The 16320-nt window shown below is 47.0% G+C and overlaps 1 protein-coding gene and 1 long non-coding RNA gene across 4 annotated transcripts in view; one reads left to right on the top strand and one right to left on the bottom strand.

Moving 5' to 3' along the window:
- LOC147346440 (serpin B10) overlaps positions 1–16320 on the bottom strand; it is a 132633-nt gene that overhangs the window by 67812 nt on the left and 48501 nt on the right. The gene's annotated exons all lie outside the window — the stretch shown is intronic.
- On the top strand, positions 992–12566 carry LOC147346441 (uncharacterized). Its single transcript, XR_015153615.1, has 2 exons — positions 992–1130; positions 7104–12566. It is a non-coding gene; the product is annotated as an uncharacterized LOC147346441 (long non-coding RNA).

The raw sequence follows: 16320 nt of genomic DNA, 5'->3' as shown, positions 1-16320 counted from the left end.
GAGAAGGAGCTTCTCAAAGGGAGATTTTATTCTTTATCACTAGTGATAAAAATGTCCAGTAAATATTGGATGAATTTACAAATGAATGATGAAGGAATGATGCTAACATTTTCTTCCATCTTCACCTTGGCCCATTAGAAACTGGGTATAGTAGGAACCCTGGGCTTCTGTTAAAAAGAATCTAGTAACAGTCAGGTCAGTCTTTAACCTTGTAGGTAGGTCCTAGGAATGAGACTCAGGCCAAAGCTTCCCGCCCTCCCCTTACTGAGAGTTGGTGACCAGTCAGCATTTCTCTCTGTGTTCCGCCCAGTGGGTATCAAGGTCTGCAGGCTCCATGGGCCTATCTTCCACCTGGCTTGGCTCTCCTTGGCCATCCCAGATTCACAAGTGCCCATCTGGTACAGGGACCAAGAAGATGATGTCATTACCTGCTGTGAGTCACAGCCCTGAGACCCTGGCTGATTTGCATTTGCTTCTGGTGACAAGGGCTCCCGCCTGTCCCTGAACAGAGGGGCTGGCCATGCTGCCCTGGTCAGCTTCCCGCACAGACAGCCTCCTCTCGTTTCACCTTGACTCTGCCTGTCCCTTTGCCATATTGGGATGTCCTGCCTGTCACAGCCACTGCTGTTCCTCACCCTGAATGAGGAAGTAGGTAAGTTCTTATGACCCCGAGAATCCCCGGGTGGTGAGTTATGTGGCCAGCCCTGGCCTTAGCACCCCAGGATGATCTGTGACATAGCCCACACTGAATGCAGTCAATTCATTCTGCCTGAGAGAGAGGAGGAGAGGGTGGACTTGGGGTGGGTCCTGAAGGTATTTACTGAGTCAGAGATGCTGAGATCAGGCCTGGTTTTCCTGATGAGGAGTCTGAATCATCAAAGATGGCAGCCTTCCCCAGCAGTCTGGGGGCTCAGGAAGCCCAGCCAGCCTGCCGGTCCTCTGCTACCCCTGAGTGAGCCCGCAGACAGCTGCTCCAGAGTCCATGGGCTGCTCTCCTCTTGGGGTTTTCTGGTGGTTTTGGTTCATTGCTCCCCTCACATCTCCTTGGACTATTCAGCAGAAGTGATGTGTGCCTGTTCCCTGAGACGCTGAACACTGGAAATTCCTCCTTTTCTGTGACCTGGAGTTTTGTAAGTATCCAAAATATCTAAGAGAATCAGGTACAAAATGTGAGAAGAATGAACATAAAGAGAAGTGAAATGTCATTCTCTCTCTCTCTCTCTTTTTTTTTTTTTTGCTGGACTCAGTCTTTTAAAAATGTAACTAATTGATTGATTTCTTTTGGCTGCACCGGGCCGTCACTGCCACACACCCGCTGTCTGCAGTGTGGCCTGCAGAGGCTCCTCTACTGCGGTGCCTGGCTTCTCACCGTGGCGGCTTCCCTTGCTGTAGAGCACCCGCTCCAGGGTGTGCATACTTCAGTGGTTGGGGTGCACAGGCTTCATTGCTCTGTGGCTTGTGGGATCTTCCCAGACCAGAGATCAAAGCCGTGTCCCCTGCATTGGCAGGCAGATTCTTAACCACTGCACGTCCAGGGAAGTCCCCAGACTCAATCTTTCTGAAAGAACTGAATTTAGTTTCAGGAGGGAAGTATAGCAGTGGTCAATGGTGGTTGGGGAATCTTTAAAGAACTACTCTAAAGGAAGTCCTAGGATGGCTGGAAAGAGCACTCGTGGTAAAAAAAAAAAAAAAAAAAAAAATGAAACCAGAAACCAGACCCAGAATTAGAGCTGCTGGGGACAGAATGGGGCAGCGCTGGGCCTCTGGACACACTCTTCTCTTTCACATCAGCTGCTGCCCACAGACGTCATTTAAGACAATAGCCCTGAGTGGTGGAGACTTGGCAGATGAGTTGGGGAGGGAACCCAAGGTTTCTCACCACACTGGGGACAGCTTCTCATTCTCCCAGGGCCACTAGGTCATCTGAGGTATTTATTTCAAAGGCTGAATTTATGGCTGAGGCTTAAGCTCTCTTATGAAGACAAGAGAGTAGGTGGGACTTTTACTCAGAGGAGGCACACCCTTCTAGGAAAATGGGACACCTGGAGATGAGCAGGGTGAAATGAAACAAATGATTATATTTCTTATCTTTTAAGAAGGTGGAGAGTGTCAACTAAATGTCAGAATATGTTTTGAGTGAGCACACAAATTTGTTCGATGAAGAAAGTAATTATTTTAATTTTCCTTCCTTAGAGACAAATACCTTCCTATACAAAAATTATGAAATGAAGAATGTTTCTGCCAATAATATTTAGTAGGACAGAAATCCATGTAGTATTTCACCATGCCTCTGAAGGTGTCAACTGGATTTCACCCCAAAGTAAACTTCTTCTGCATTTGATGAGCATGTCTGCCCTGTGGGACTGTGACACCCACCAGGGGACTCATGATGTATGTGCTCCTGCTTCTTTCCTGTGCAAGGGGGTTTAAGAGCTTATCTATGCGACCAGAGTGCCTGATCTTCTGCCAAGATATGACCCCTTAGGTTGCTTCACCCACCACTGAAAAGGTTCACAGTGGCTTGGCCACATATCTGAGGCCATGATAGAACTAAGGTTAGGGCTCCAAAGTTGCCTGATTCCCACATTGGGAGGACTCAAGATGACTGAAGGCACTTGCATCCAGAGGGTCAGGGGAGGGCACAGCAGGAAGGGTGGGGACTCTAAATGATTTCAGTGGGTATTGGAGAACAAAACCTGATACATTTGATCAAGAATTAGTTATGGAAATGTTTGAGAGTGGTTGTTCTATGGAGTCAAGATTCTCCAAGTGATCACTGTGAGGGTTTCCTGGGATTTGATGTAAATCATAGGAATTGAATATTCATTAAATGACTCTGAACAAGTAGGTCTAATCAGAGTATAACAGCTCATGACTTTCATTTTTTTTCTGCATAAAATGGAAATATTACTACGTTGTTTATGTGGCGAGTAGCCCATAGTGCTTTGACCCCAGAAAGGAGGGTTCCCCATATCTCTGCATGCCTGTGGTTTGGTAGGAGGGGTCACACCCAGGTGAGTGGTTGGGGACTCATGCCTGGAGTATCTAGCAGGGCTTTAGAGGCTTGGATCTCATGACTTCTTTCCATCTCCTCAGCTTTATCTGGTCAGTTTCAACCGTCCTGCATGAGGATGCAGAGAAGGACAGTGGTGGCTGAGTTCTTGACCTTGAAACAATGAGAGGGACATGCTCTGGCTCCTGGTTTGATCTGTGTCTTGCCAAATTGTCCGGTTTCTCCTTTCAGCCTGGATCTTCTAACACCACCCAGGAAATATTAATGCCAGTAACATCCACCACTCTGTTAGGCATATGGCAGCTCAAAGACTGATATGGAAATAGCCTGTTTCTGTCATTCACACCCACTTGTTACAGGATCCATAAAGGTTGTGACTTTAGAGGACAGATGGGAGAGGTTTCTATTAGAAGAAGAAAAAAAAAAATACAACCCTCAGGCTCACTAGAGAAAAATCCCCTGATTTACCATGTGGATGGCTACAGTGGCCTCAGGTGTGTAGTGAGCATAGAGGATAGTGATGAGTGTGAAAGAAGTCTCCAAACCAGGAGAACAGGCATGTCGTCAGGTGAGCCCACTGTGACACAAGCTGGGGCAGAGATGGTGATGGGCAAGAAGGAGTAATGAGGGATTATTTACTTTTCCTAGTTTTAAAAAATATTAAGCTTTTATAGACTATATTTGAACATTTTGGTAGCTGCAAAAAAGATAAATAAAATTTCCTCACTACCTTCTTCACAATAACCCAATTTCTCTCTGTTCTTAAACTTTGTTCAAGTTTGAAAATTGAAATCAATGTGTGTCCATTCTTATTTTTAATGGTGACTGTGCATTGAGGAGAGAGGGTAGAGTGGACTGAATAAAGCACAGGGCGCTGGACAGCAAACTGCAGACTAGGGCGCTCCAAGCCCTCACTCTCCACAGTGAAGTCAGCAAAGCAACCAGGGTCTGCCAGCGCAGAGGACCCGAGAAGCAGCAACAATGATGTCTTTTCTGCTCCCACCATTGCCAGCCCTAGCAGGAGTCCAGATAAGCTCCTGGGGTGTGTGTGTGCCTCTGTGTTTGTACGTGGGTGTGTGTGCATGCGTGTGTGTATACTTAGTATTTCTTCCTGCCACATAAGTGAGTCTGGATGCTTCTAGTAAGCAATGGCCATACCATGCAAACAGCACAGTGAAAAGGGTAGTGTCTTTGGGAGTAGAGTGTGCACACAGAGTTTGTATAATGGGTCCAGGTGCAAACTTCCAGTTGTTCCCGTGGTTCATACCTGTTTTGTGAGGGGAATGGTCTTACCTTGGGATATCAGCTCAAAGCTTATGGAGAGAAGGACTGCACAGGTGTGTTAGAGCCAGCAGCTCTGGGCATGGATGATTGGGCAAACCAAGTGAATTGCTTGAGGCTCCTGACATGAAGGAAGAGACTGTGGACATAGGGACCCCAGGCCTGCAGAGTCAGAGTTCTGATTGCCTGCAGAGGCTCTGAGTGTTAGTGGAGCAGAGAGGTGCAGGGGCTGAGATGCCAGCTGCCTTCCCAAGACTACAGCAGGAGGGAGCAGAGAAGCACGTAGTGTGGCCCATCTTTGTTTCTGGCACGTCTTTCTGTCCAGACACCAGGCTACAGGGAAGACTTGATTCTTGCTCTTTAAAACCGCTTTAGCTATTCTAACTCTTCATTTTTCCGCTTCATTTTTTAAAAAGCACTTCCAGTAGTAAGTGCTAAAACTTTGTTTTCATTTGACAGTTTGCCATCGACATCTTTCCAAGTCAATACCTATGGATCTAACTCATTTAAACAACAGCAATAAACCAAAAAGCAAAGTGATAGTCTTGTGTTATGTGAATGCACTGAAAATTTACTTAACTGGTCCCTTGCCGTGTTTTCTATATTCTGTTATTATGTAATGCTGATACCAACGTTCTTAATACATATGTAGTCGCACAAACGTTCTCACACACCGATTTCTTGTCACCTGCCTTTGCTTGGTAAAGACTAAAAGGCCAATTACATAGTCAAGTTTTCAGTCGTTTCCTTTATGGCTTCTGAGCCTTGTATTTTTATACTTGAGTAACATCTCAACTCTGAAATGACAGAATAAGATGTCTTCCGTGCTTGCTTGCTTTCTGTTTTACTTTCACTGTTCCAGCTCACAGTTCACACAGCCCAGCCCCCTGCAGAATCTCCCTTGCTCAGGTTGGCCTGCGGCCCTGCAGTCTCGCGGGGAGGGCCTCTCCGCCGCGGCCTTCCGCTCTCCGACCGCCCTCGTCTGCCGCCTGGGCCGCTCCGCGAAGCCGCGTCGCGCTGTCCCGAGCGGGGAGCCCCCTCCGAGGCAGAGGCCCCTGGCGAGCTCGGGCGTTAGGGCGGCGCCGCTGCGGCCTGCCGGCAACTCGTCCTGGGGACACTCGAACCGGTTGTCGGGCGCCCCTGGCGGCCGCTTTCAGAGCGTTCCTTTCCTTCGGCGACCTTCATAAGGGCTGAGACTCAGTCGGAGAATACGGCGCAGAGCTCCAGAGGCCGGCAGCACTGGTGGCAATAACCATGGTGCTGCGGAGACCTGGGCATGCCTGCTCCTGCTGAAGACTGGGTCTGCAGGTTTTCGTGAAGCGGCCTGGCGCTGCGGCCTTAGGGGTGGGTTGTCGCTCGCTCTGGTCGACCAGCATCTCCTCGCGGTCTTCCATCCGCGGGGCCTCGGAGCGAGCAGAGAAAGGGTCTGCGGCGCCGGAGTGCCTGTGGCTCGTCGGCCAAACTCCTGGGTCACCGTTAGGGGCCTTCGTCTCCCTCCGGGGTCCCCACTCTCCAGGCTCTGGTGCTTGGCCAGACCGGCCGAGTATGGGCTCGCAGGGCTCGTTGGCTGGCGCGCCTGGGCCCCGTCTCCGGGCCTGGACGCGTCCTGCTCCCTCGAACGGTCAGGCTTGCGTGGCGAGCACGGGCCGTGTTTTTAGAAGCTAGACGGCGATCCGGGCGTTTCCTCCGCCCGCGGGGCCGCCTGGGGTACGGCTCGCAGCCAGGAGAGTAAAGTGCCCCGCGCGGTGTCCTGGATCAGTATTTTTGTTTTCCCGCCTCGGCTGGGAGTAGCCGTGTCTCCGTCGGCGGACGGCGCAGGGTTCACGCCGGCCGTCCCTGGATCCCGGGCGTCTTCCCCGGAGTGGAGCCTGACCGGACACGCGGAACAAGGCGGCGCTGGGCTGCGCGCCCGGCCCTCCCAGCGGCACCGCGATCCCCAGGCTAGGCTCTCCCAACCCCACGTCCTGATCGCCTGGGGGCCCAGGTCCGCACCAGGGCTGGGCGGCGGGGGAGCTGCTCTCCGACGGCCGCTGTCGTGTCAAGCTCTGCGTTCGTCGGAAGCCATGCTGCGTCTTCGCGGGGGCCGCCTGTAGTCTCTTCTGTTCCCCTTACGGGCTCGAAAGTTGTGTGGACCACACACGAGTCCCTCGCCACGGGTGACAACAGGGAACGCGGTGGGCGAGCAAGGAGGTGGCCCAATGCGCGGCTTTAGTCCTGCACGGGATCGGTGGTCAGAGGCGCCAAATGTTTGAGATCCAGAAAACAGCCCGGGCCCTCCGCTGAGGGTACCAAGGAGACGCGAGCCTGGCGCGGTGTGTAGTCCTGGAAGGGCGTCTGAACACGCGCGGACGGGAGAACGCTTAGGGAAGAGAAACGAGTGTGGAGTGGTGGTGCTGTGCCTTCTCTGCCCTGCGATCCAGATTTGTGTTCATGTTTGGTTGTAGTCAGGCAAGCACCGCCGACAGGTCGACCAGATGGCCAGACAACTTTGGTGCTCTAGAATTTGTAATGGTGTAGGTTTTAGTTGATGAGAAATACAGAAATCTATAATAAAAATTACTATCGTTGTCTGTAATTAATGATAAAATTCACCCACAAAATAGCTAACTGCTCAGTTGAAGATGACCAAAGAGTTTCAGTATATCTAAATATTTGTTTAAAAGCAGAGGAAATGCTCTACAACCCACGAGGCCCTGCCCCCTGCCCCGCAGCAACCACTGTGGAAACCCAGACCCCCAAAGTCTTCAGCACTAGGCCTCAAGGTCTGGTCTTGGTCAGTGACTGTTTCCTCATTTATCCTTTCCATTAGAAACAAATCGGCGGGAATATGTTCCTCTAAGCAATCCCGTGGGCGCCCCTGTTCCTGTCAGCCTGCCTCCAACTTCCCTACATCACAAGCTCTGAGCAGGATGTGCCTTCCTGTTTTGCTACCACTCAAGCGTCCTGCTGCTGCTGCTGCTAAGTCGCTCCCGTCATGTCCGACTCTGCGACCCCATAGACGGCAGCCCACCAGGCTCCCCCGTCCCTGGGATTCTCCAGGCAAGAACACTGGAGTGGGTTGCCATGTCCTTCTCCAGTGCATGAAAGTGAAGAGTGAAAATGAAGTCGCTCAGTCGTGTCCGACTCTTAGCTACCCCGTGGACTGCAGCCCACCAGGCTCCTCCGTCCGTGGGATTTTCCAGGCAAGAATACTGGAGTGGGTCGCCATTGCCTTCTCCGCTTAAGTGTCCTAGTCTCAGCCTAACGCAAGTGGTGCTGGCTGACCCCTTGCAATGCAAATAGTAGCTGCTCAATGCACTTACTGATCGGTATTTTTAAATCTTCATAAACATCATAATGGAAGGATAATACGGAGTTAGGAACATGTGTGACATTGTTAACGATTTCTTTAGTATTTAGACATTAAATGTAGGGCTCCTTATAACTTTTCCATCTTAAAACTAAAGCTATTGAAGGAGGGGAAAGAAGCTCAATAAGCGAGAGATATAAATATATATACATATATATATATATATAATTATTGGCTAATTTGTATTGTTGTATGGCAGAAACCAACACAAAATGGTAAAACAATTTCCACCGATTAAAAAAATTTTTAAAGAGTACTAAAGCTATTCGAATGCCTTTTGCATGCAAAGACATATTGCCACATTACTTTTTTCACTTTTTTAGTAGAATTCTAAAATTGGAATGACAAGAGGTTTATTGACATCTTTAAAAAATTGCTTTCTACAAACTTATCCATTTATGTATGTGTGTACTACACACTGCTACTGCCGCTAAGTAGCTTCAGTTGTGTCCGACTCAGTGCAACCCCAGAGATGGCAGCCCAGCAGGCTCTCCCATCCATGGGATTCTCCAGGCAAGAACACCGGGGTGGGTTGCCATTTCCTTCTCTCTAGTACTGCACACTAGCCTTCATTTAATTGCCATATTTTGAAAAAAAATTTAATGTAGTAGAAATTGTTTTTTTGCTTGAGAGACCAATGTTTTATGTTTTTGTGTTTTTGTTCATTATGGAATCTCACCTGTGTGTCCTCATATTGATATTCGATAAAGACTTAAAGGGATCATTAAGCAGTTGTGGAACATTTTTTCTGAGTATCTCCCTCTTCTTTGATGCCCTGCCACACAGGTTATAGCCTCCGTGGCCTCCCAGATCACCAGTGTTCTCAATTCAGATTTTTGCCAGAATGTTTATGGCTCCTCTGCCTGCAGCTGCAGCATGAAAACCGCCTGAAGGCAGAGAGCTGCGGAGTCACCAGGTTGATGTGTGTGCTCACCTTCACTCGAGGAACCTAGCCCTGGAGCCTAACACTGCCTGCTGTTCAGGGTCTGAGAACCGTTTCCTATTTTGTTCAGCTTTCTAATTCCCAATAGTAGGTGAGGAAGTCTAGACGCTGTTCCTCTTATGGTTGCAGAAAGGAGAACCCTTCCCAGGGCCCTAGAGTGGGCTCACACGTGCTGACAAAGCAAGAGACTTGATTGGGAAGGGCAGGCAGGAGGACAGCAGCAGGGCGAGGAAGCCCAGGGGACTTCTCGCCACGTGACGTGCAGTCTCAGGTTTTATGGCGATGGGGTTGCTTTCCAGGTTGTCTCTGGCCAAGCATTCTGACTCAAGGTTCATTCCATGGATTTTGTTCAGCTTTTTAATTACCAGTAGTAGGTGAGGAAGTCCAGACACTCCTTCTTGTATTTAGAGGCAGAAATCACATTTCATTTTAAGAGAAAATTGTACTTTTGAATCAATAATTTTAAATCGCCTAACCACACTGGCTTGAAGGTGTCTTTTGTTTCATATTCTTTGTTTTGCTCATGAACATGTTAAAATGAAATATCAGGAGACACACTTAGATGGCTTTTTTCCCCTCCCAGAAGAACTTTATGCCAATAAATCCTGGGTAAGGCCTTGGGAGTCTCTGAGTTTGAATCCTTCAGGTATATCAAGTCACTGAGGCCATTTTTGCTCCTGTTTTCATAAGATCTGTTGGTCTAATAAGTCACACTAAATTTTCCCACGGTTTATATTGTGGAGAATGTTTTTCACCTGAATCCCAGTGTCCATCTTCTATTTCAGTCATTAGCAGTTCATTCTGCTCTAAAGTGTGCAGTTCACTATCTCTGGATTGGCTTGAGGTGACCACTTGTGGGACACTTGGTAGCTCACTTCTCATTTCTAATCCATGAATTTGCATTAAAGGGACCTAAAGGCTCTTGTATTCATTACTCAATAAATACTTATCAATTGAGAATTGTAATCACTGGAGACACGTTAATAAATGAACAGATAGGGACCCTGACCTCATGTGACTTTCTGGAGTACACAGACTCTTATAAATAAACATTTTAATTGGGGAAAACGTTTTGATTAGCATTATAAAGAAAAAACTGAGCTTTCCAGATGACTCAGTGGTAAAGAATCCACCTGCCAAGCAGGAGACATGGGTTCAATCTCTGGGTCAGGAAAATCCCCTGGAGAAGAAAATAGCAACCCACTCCAGTATTCCTGCCTGGGAAATCCCATGGACAGAGGAGCCTGGCAGGCTGCAGTCCCTGGGGTTGCAAGAGTCAGACGTGACTTAGTGACTAAACAACACTGATGGAAAACATCAGGGTCACGAGGGATGGTAAAGGGGAAACACCAGCATTAGACAGGCTGGTCCAAGAATGCCCATCCGAGAGGTTAATATCTGAGCTGCCATCCAGATGAGCAGAAAACAGCAGCCACTTTAAGATCTAGGACAACGGCATTCTAGGAGAGGGAAGAGCAGGGACAAGGGCCCTGAGATGGGCACCAACTTGGAGGGTGGAAACACATGGGGGCTGAGTTGACATGAGTGAGCGCACACGTGGGGAAGGGGAGGGGGGCGGGGCAGGGGGCGGAGTCAGTGGTAGCTCAGTGCTGCCAGTCCCTGATCCTGGGATTTGATCCTGCTCTGAATACTTCTCACATAAATACAGCACATTGATGCCACGTGCCCACACAGATGGATGACACAGGGCCCTGGCAGTCAGAGTGCATGCAGTAGTCAAGGCACCAGCAAGATCACAGGATCTGAGATCAGCAGGAACCTTGATGGTACCACAGAGCCTACTTTAAACTCAGGAGACTGAGGAGCAATTTTTGTAGTCTTGGCCAGTATGGACCAAAATAAATTTATTTCTACAGTTTGCAGAACTGTTGCCTCAAAAAACTGTTGGGATTTTTATGAAGTTTATGTAGAAAGGAAACATAGAACCCATGCCTAGAAATCTTACTTCCATGGGAGAAAGCCCACCAGGAAAACTGCTTGGAAAGTTTAAGAAATGTGGCTTTTAAATTATAAAAGAGAAAGACACTAAAATACAAGGAAAGTTCAGAGACAAAAGGGGTTGATCCAAAGCTGGCAGGCTTTGTCCTGGTGAAAAACCCAGCACACAGCACACTTCCTCATGTTCCTGGGTTTATTCCTACCACGCTTTCCTATGGCCTGTAGCCCACCAGGCTCCTCTGTGCATGGAATTCTCCAGGCAAGAATACTGGAGTGGGTTGCCATTTTCTTCTCCAGGGGGTCTTCCTGACCCAAGGATCAAACCCATGCCTCCGGCATTGCAGGCAGATTCTTTACGACCTGAACCACCAGGGAAGCCATTGCACTTTACATGGTGCCAATTTAAAATTCAGTTTAAGTAATTTTTTTCAGGTTAAGTAATTCCTAAGACCCAAATAGCTCCCCCTTGATGTTATCTGCACACTGGCGCATGTAGTCTGCAAGAATTCCCTCTTCCCTGAAGACCTCCGGTCACCAGCCTTTTCCACACGTGTCTCCTATCACATCCATCCGCCGGTGTCATGGGCTCTCTGCCCGACTCTGCACAGAACTGTTGCTGACGGGATGTCTTCTAGGCAGGGAATCATTCTGTCAGCCATCACCTACACTTCAACATCCTCCCATCTGAGATTGTATTTCTATGTTCCTTAAAAGAGCATCTTAACAAAATCTCGATTTGAACATGAACTTGCCAGGACTTATTAATGACTTCTGATCCCTTTTCCATTTACCGCCACCCTTCTGTGGCACATGCTTCTGTGACACGTCCTTATTGCCATGACGCTCTCTCCTTCCTTTTGGAATGCCTGCTGTTGCCTTCCTGCCTCTCTGCTGCATCCTTGCCTGTGTGTGTCTCTCCCTGGCACTCACAGCAGGTTCACAGCAGACTCACTCACATGCTGATCCCTTTGGAGTCCCCGCCTCCCATTTTAGCTGTGATATTTGGGTACAAATTCCCAAGTACAAATTCTCCAACCAAGACTCCTGCTCCCATGTCTGGGCTCTATAGAATCTTCACCTGAAAAATTACCGTGGATCAAACCTAATATACCTTTCCTTCTTCCCAGTTACACCCCTTACAGACCCTCCCTCTCTCCTGGGCACCAGGCTCCCTGGTTCAGATCATCCATGACCCATTTCTCTATACTCAAGGAGTTATCTGGCCACATTGGCTCCAGCTCTGATGGAGTGAGTTGAGCAGTGATGGACCCAGAGAAGAGTGGAGACAACAGGTACGTTCCCGGTGATGTTGTAACTTCACCGAGAATAAAGGGCAGTGTTGATGAAAGGGAAGATTATAGAGGGTTTCTGAAGGTTAGAAAGCATTGGAAAGCAGTTTTAAACACAGGTGGGGGAGTGGTGTGATGAAGTTGCAGTTTAAGAGAAAGGCTCATTGGTAGCTCAGAAGGTTCTTACTGGTAGCATCTTATCAAATGCTCTCACAGTTACAAATACTCCAGGTTACAAATCCTTTGGAAATATACCCTACACTTGCTAGCAGCAGAATAGCACAGGTCACAGTTCTCCATTGCAGCATTGTTCATAATATAAACAGATGGTTGCATACCAGTGTTCATCCCAAAGTGGATGGGCAAGAAGTATTATACTACTACATCATCCGCTCAGTGCACTGCTGTGCAGGAAATTATGTCCTGATAGAGGACAACTTCCAAGGCATTGTCGAATAAATAAAAGCAACATGTACCGAAACACCATGCTTAATATATCACTACTTATGTTTTGAATTAGGGCATGAAGGAGAAATATATTTTAATGTTTGCTTATAAGGAATTCTAGAAGGATCCGTAAGAAACAAAATACTACCTAGACACACAGGGTAAATGACAGGAGGCACAGATTAAGGCAAAACATATTTTCAGTATCTTGAATCATGTACCTGTATTAAAACCTCTTTGGAATTTTCAATAAATTGAATTTTTAAAAACCTCCAAAGAATAAAATGCATTTTACTGTTTTTATTTAACTATATTATTTTACTGTTTTTATCAACTGAATGACTTTCTGGTTGTTTTACCACGGTTATGGTATGGCTTCTCTAAAAAGTCTATTCATGAGTCTTTTCTGGTGGTTTTGATGTTTTTATTTTAACTTTGATAAGAAACAAAGAAAAAGATTTTTCTCAACACCCTAGGTAATTTGTCCTTTTCTTTTTTCCTCCTTTTGGATACTTTATATACTTTGTGGGTTTTGGCACTATTTTCATAACTTTTATTTGCAAGAAAGAGGATAAAGCTATGCTAGTTTGCTAGGGTTGCCAGAATAAAATATCACAGACTGAGGCTTAAATAACAGAATTTCACCAGGTTATCCCATCTCACAGCACTCAGCTGCTCAGAGCTCTCCCTTACTGTGCTATTTTGTCTTATCAGCAGTTATGTTTCCTCTTTGTTGCTGATTTTAGTTGTCTTTTTTCTTAGTCAGTATAGCTAAAGATTTGTTACTTTTGTTGACCTGTTTGAAGTAACTTTTGTTTAAAATTGATTTCTTTGGTGTTCCTCTTCTGTATATTTATCTGAGAGCTAATCTTTACTATTTTCACTCCTTCTTCTAGCTTTGAGTTTGGTCTGCTCTCCCTTTTGTGCCTAGGTGAAAGATAGGTTGCTTATTTGAGCTTTCTTTTTCATGTATGCATTCACAGCTTTACATTTCACTGTTGGTGATGTTTTTGCAGAATCCCATACATTTTGGTATGCTCTGTTAATATTTTGATTTGTCTCCGGGTATTTTCTAAGTTCCTTTTTTAAATTATTTTTTAGCCTACTGGTTATTTAAGAGTGTGTTTAATCTTCACATACTTGTGGATTTTCCCACTTTTCCTTCTACTATTGATTTTTCATTTCATTGCTTTGTGACAGGAAAAAGTTCCTTTGTATGATTTGAGTCTATTTAGAGTAGACTTATTTTCCGGCCTAACATATGGTCAGTTTTGGAGAATGTTCCCCGTGCACTTGTGAAAAGTATGGAATCTGTCTCTGCCCGGGTCACACAGTGCCCTAGCTGCACGGTTCTTAGGGGTCACCTCTCACTGTCGGGCACGACTGTTGGGTCCGTCAGCCATTTTCATGCATTAGTCACATGAGGCAATCACTGGGGCAAAAGGGAGGCCTTTCTGTCAGCTGGTGACCCTCAGTACCCCATTCTATGGCAGATAGGCCAAGAGTGAGCTCTGGTACATCCCGGGAGCCTCTCTCAGACTCACCCCTTGGCTACATTCTCAGAAACTGGAAAATTTAGCCCTGCAAAAGGCCTGGCCCAAATACAAACTCAGTTCAGCTCAGTCGCTCAGTCATGTCCGGCTCTTTGTGACCCCATGGACTGCAGCACGCCAGGCCTCCCTGTCCATCACCAACTCCCAGAGCTTGTTAAAACTCATGTCCTTTGAGTTGGTGATGCCATCCAACCATCTCATCCTCTGTTGTCCCCTTTTCCTCCTGCCATCAATCCCTCCCAGCATCAGGGGCTTTTCAAATGAGTCAGCTCTTCACATCAGGTGGCCAAAGTATTGGAATTTCAGCTTCAACATCAGTCCTTCCAATGAACACCCAGGACTGATCTCCTTTAGAATGGACTGGATGGATCTCCTTGCAGTCCAAGGGACTCTCAAGAGTCTTCTCCAACACCACAGTTCAAAAGCATCAATTCTTCAGTGCTCAGCTTTCTTTATAGTCCAATTCGATGTTCGCTCTTGCCATCTCCTGTTTGACCACTTTGAATGTACCTTGATTCATGGACCTAACATTCCAGGTTCCTATGCAATATTGCTCTTTACAGCATCGAACCTTGCTTCTAAGACCATTCCCATCCACAACTGGGTGTGGTTTTTGCTTTGGCTCCATCCCTTCATTCTTTCTGTAGTTATTTCTCCACTGATCTCCAGTAGCATATTGGGCACCTACCAACCTGGGGAGTTCATCTTTCAGTGTCCTATCTTTTTGCCTTTTCATATTGTTCATGGGGTTCTCGAGGCAAGAATACTGAAGTGGTTTGCCATTCCCTTCTCCAGTGGACCACATTCTGTCAGACCTCTCCACCATGACCTGTCATCTTGGGTGGCCCCACAGGGCATGGCTTAGTTTCACTGAGTTAGACAAACTGTGGTCCATGTGATCAGATTGGCTAGCTGTCTGTGATTGTGGTTTCTGTCTGTCCTCTCATGCCCTATCTCAGTGCCTGCTGTCTTACTTGGGTTTCTCTTACCTTGAACATGGGGTGTCTCTTCACGGCAGCTCCAGCAAAGCACAGCCACTGCTCCTTACATCGGACGTGAGGTAGCTCCTCTCAGCTGCCGCCCCTGACCTTGGAAGTGCGGCAACTCCTCCCAGCTGCACTTCTGCACCATGGGGGACCCCAAAAAATGGCCTCTGAAAGGCACACTAGCTTTTGCCAAAAGCAGTGAGAGAACTCAGAATCTCCTTACGTTCAGTCCTTCAGGGCCCTCAGTCGGAATCTGGATTTCAGGGACTCGTGCCACATGTCTCCCTGTTGCCTCCCTATCTCCTGTCCCCCTCTGTCTCTCTCCATCAGGTTTCCTAGACGACCCCTACTCAATCTTTCATGCCCACATGATCTCTTGGAGAGGATTCTGAGGTTCCCTTCGGTCCAGGTCTTCCTCCTATATTCAAAAGCCTGAAGGATCAAAAGCTCTCCTAATATTCTGAAGATCCCCTTCTAACTATGCTTATCCCTCAGGTGGGGAGAGAACCAAGCTTCCCCCACCCCTGAACATCCTAAAGAATTCCCTTCTAACTACTCCTGTTGCTCAGGATGGGGAAGGACCAAGCTTGCCCCACTCCTGCAAATTCCCTTAACCCTTCAGATCCTTCTGATGGGACAAAGACCTCCCTTCCCACCAGAGGGACAATCCACGATTTCTACCAGCTGATCTGCCCCTGATAGCAGAGTCAATTTGCGCACTATTCGGCCTATAATCCAGGTATAAACCTATGACCACAGAAAGGAAAGGTGACTTTCGGACACAGGATGGCCATGATATTCCTTAGACTTTGGAGAAAACTGGTTAAACTGAAAAAAAATTTTTTCTTGGAAACTGCAAAACAAGTTCTTTTTGCATATGCAATTAAAAACAACAAGTTTGTTAAAAAGACTGCCTAGGGAAAAGCTTGAAGTTAACCCTTTTCATGTCCCTGAAATACATGAAATACACAGCCTACTTTGTCTGACACCTCAGCCTTGGGCAAATAACTACTACTACTAAGTCACTTCAGTCATGTCCAACTCTGTGTGACCCCATAGACGGCAGCCCACCAGGCTCCGCAGTCCCTGGGATTCTCCAGGCAAGAACACTGGAGTGGGTTGCCATTTCCTTCTCCAATGCATGAAGGTGAAAAGGGAAAGTGAAATTGCTCAGTCGTGTCCGACTCTTAGCGACCCCATGGACTGCAGCCTACCAGGCTCCTCCATCCATGGGATTTTCAGGCAAAAGTACTGGAGTGGGGTACCATTGCCTTCTCCGTTGGGCAAATTAGAACTTCAAGAAAATGGGTGGCGGGGGGGATCATCAAAGAGACATTTTAAATGTCAAGTGGAAAACTATGAGATTTCTGCCTTTCTGTCTCAATTTATGTATGTCTTAATGTGTGTCTTTTGTTTGTTTGTTTTAACAATATTGCCAAAATGGTAAATGAGTTCTAATTTTATTGGCCTAAAGAGAAGTTGAAGAATAAAAGTTCTTAA

This window comes from Bos grunniens, chromosome 24 (assembly GCF_055505025.1).
Source record: "Bos grunniens cultivar Pamir isolate PY7600 chromosome 24, Bosgru_T2T1.0, whole genome shotgun sequence".
Classification (NCBI taxonomy): Eukaryota; Metazoa; Chordata; class Mammalia; order Artiodactyla; family Bovidae; genus Bos; species Bos grunniens.
The sequence above is the reverse complement of the archived record's forward strand: the minus strand, read 5'-3'. Positions and strand labels throughout refer to the sequence as shown.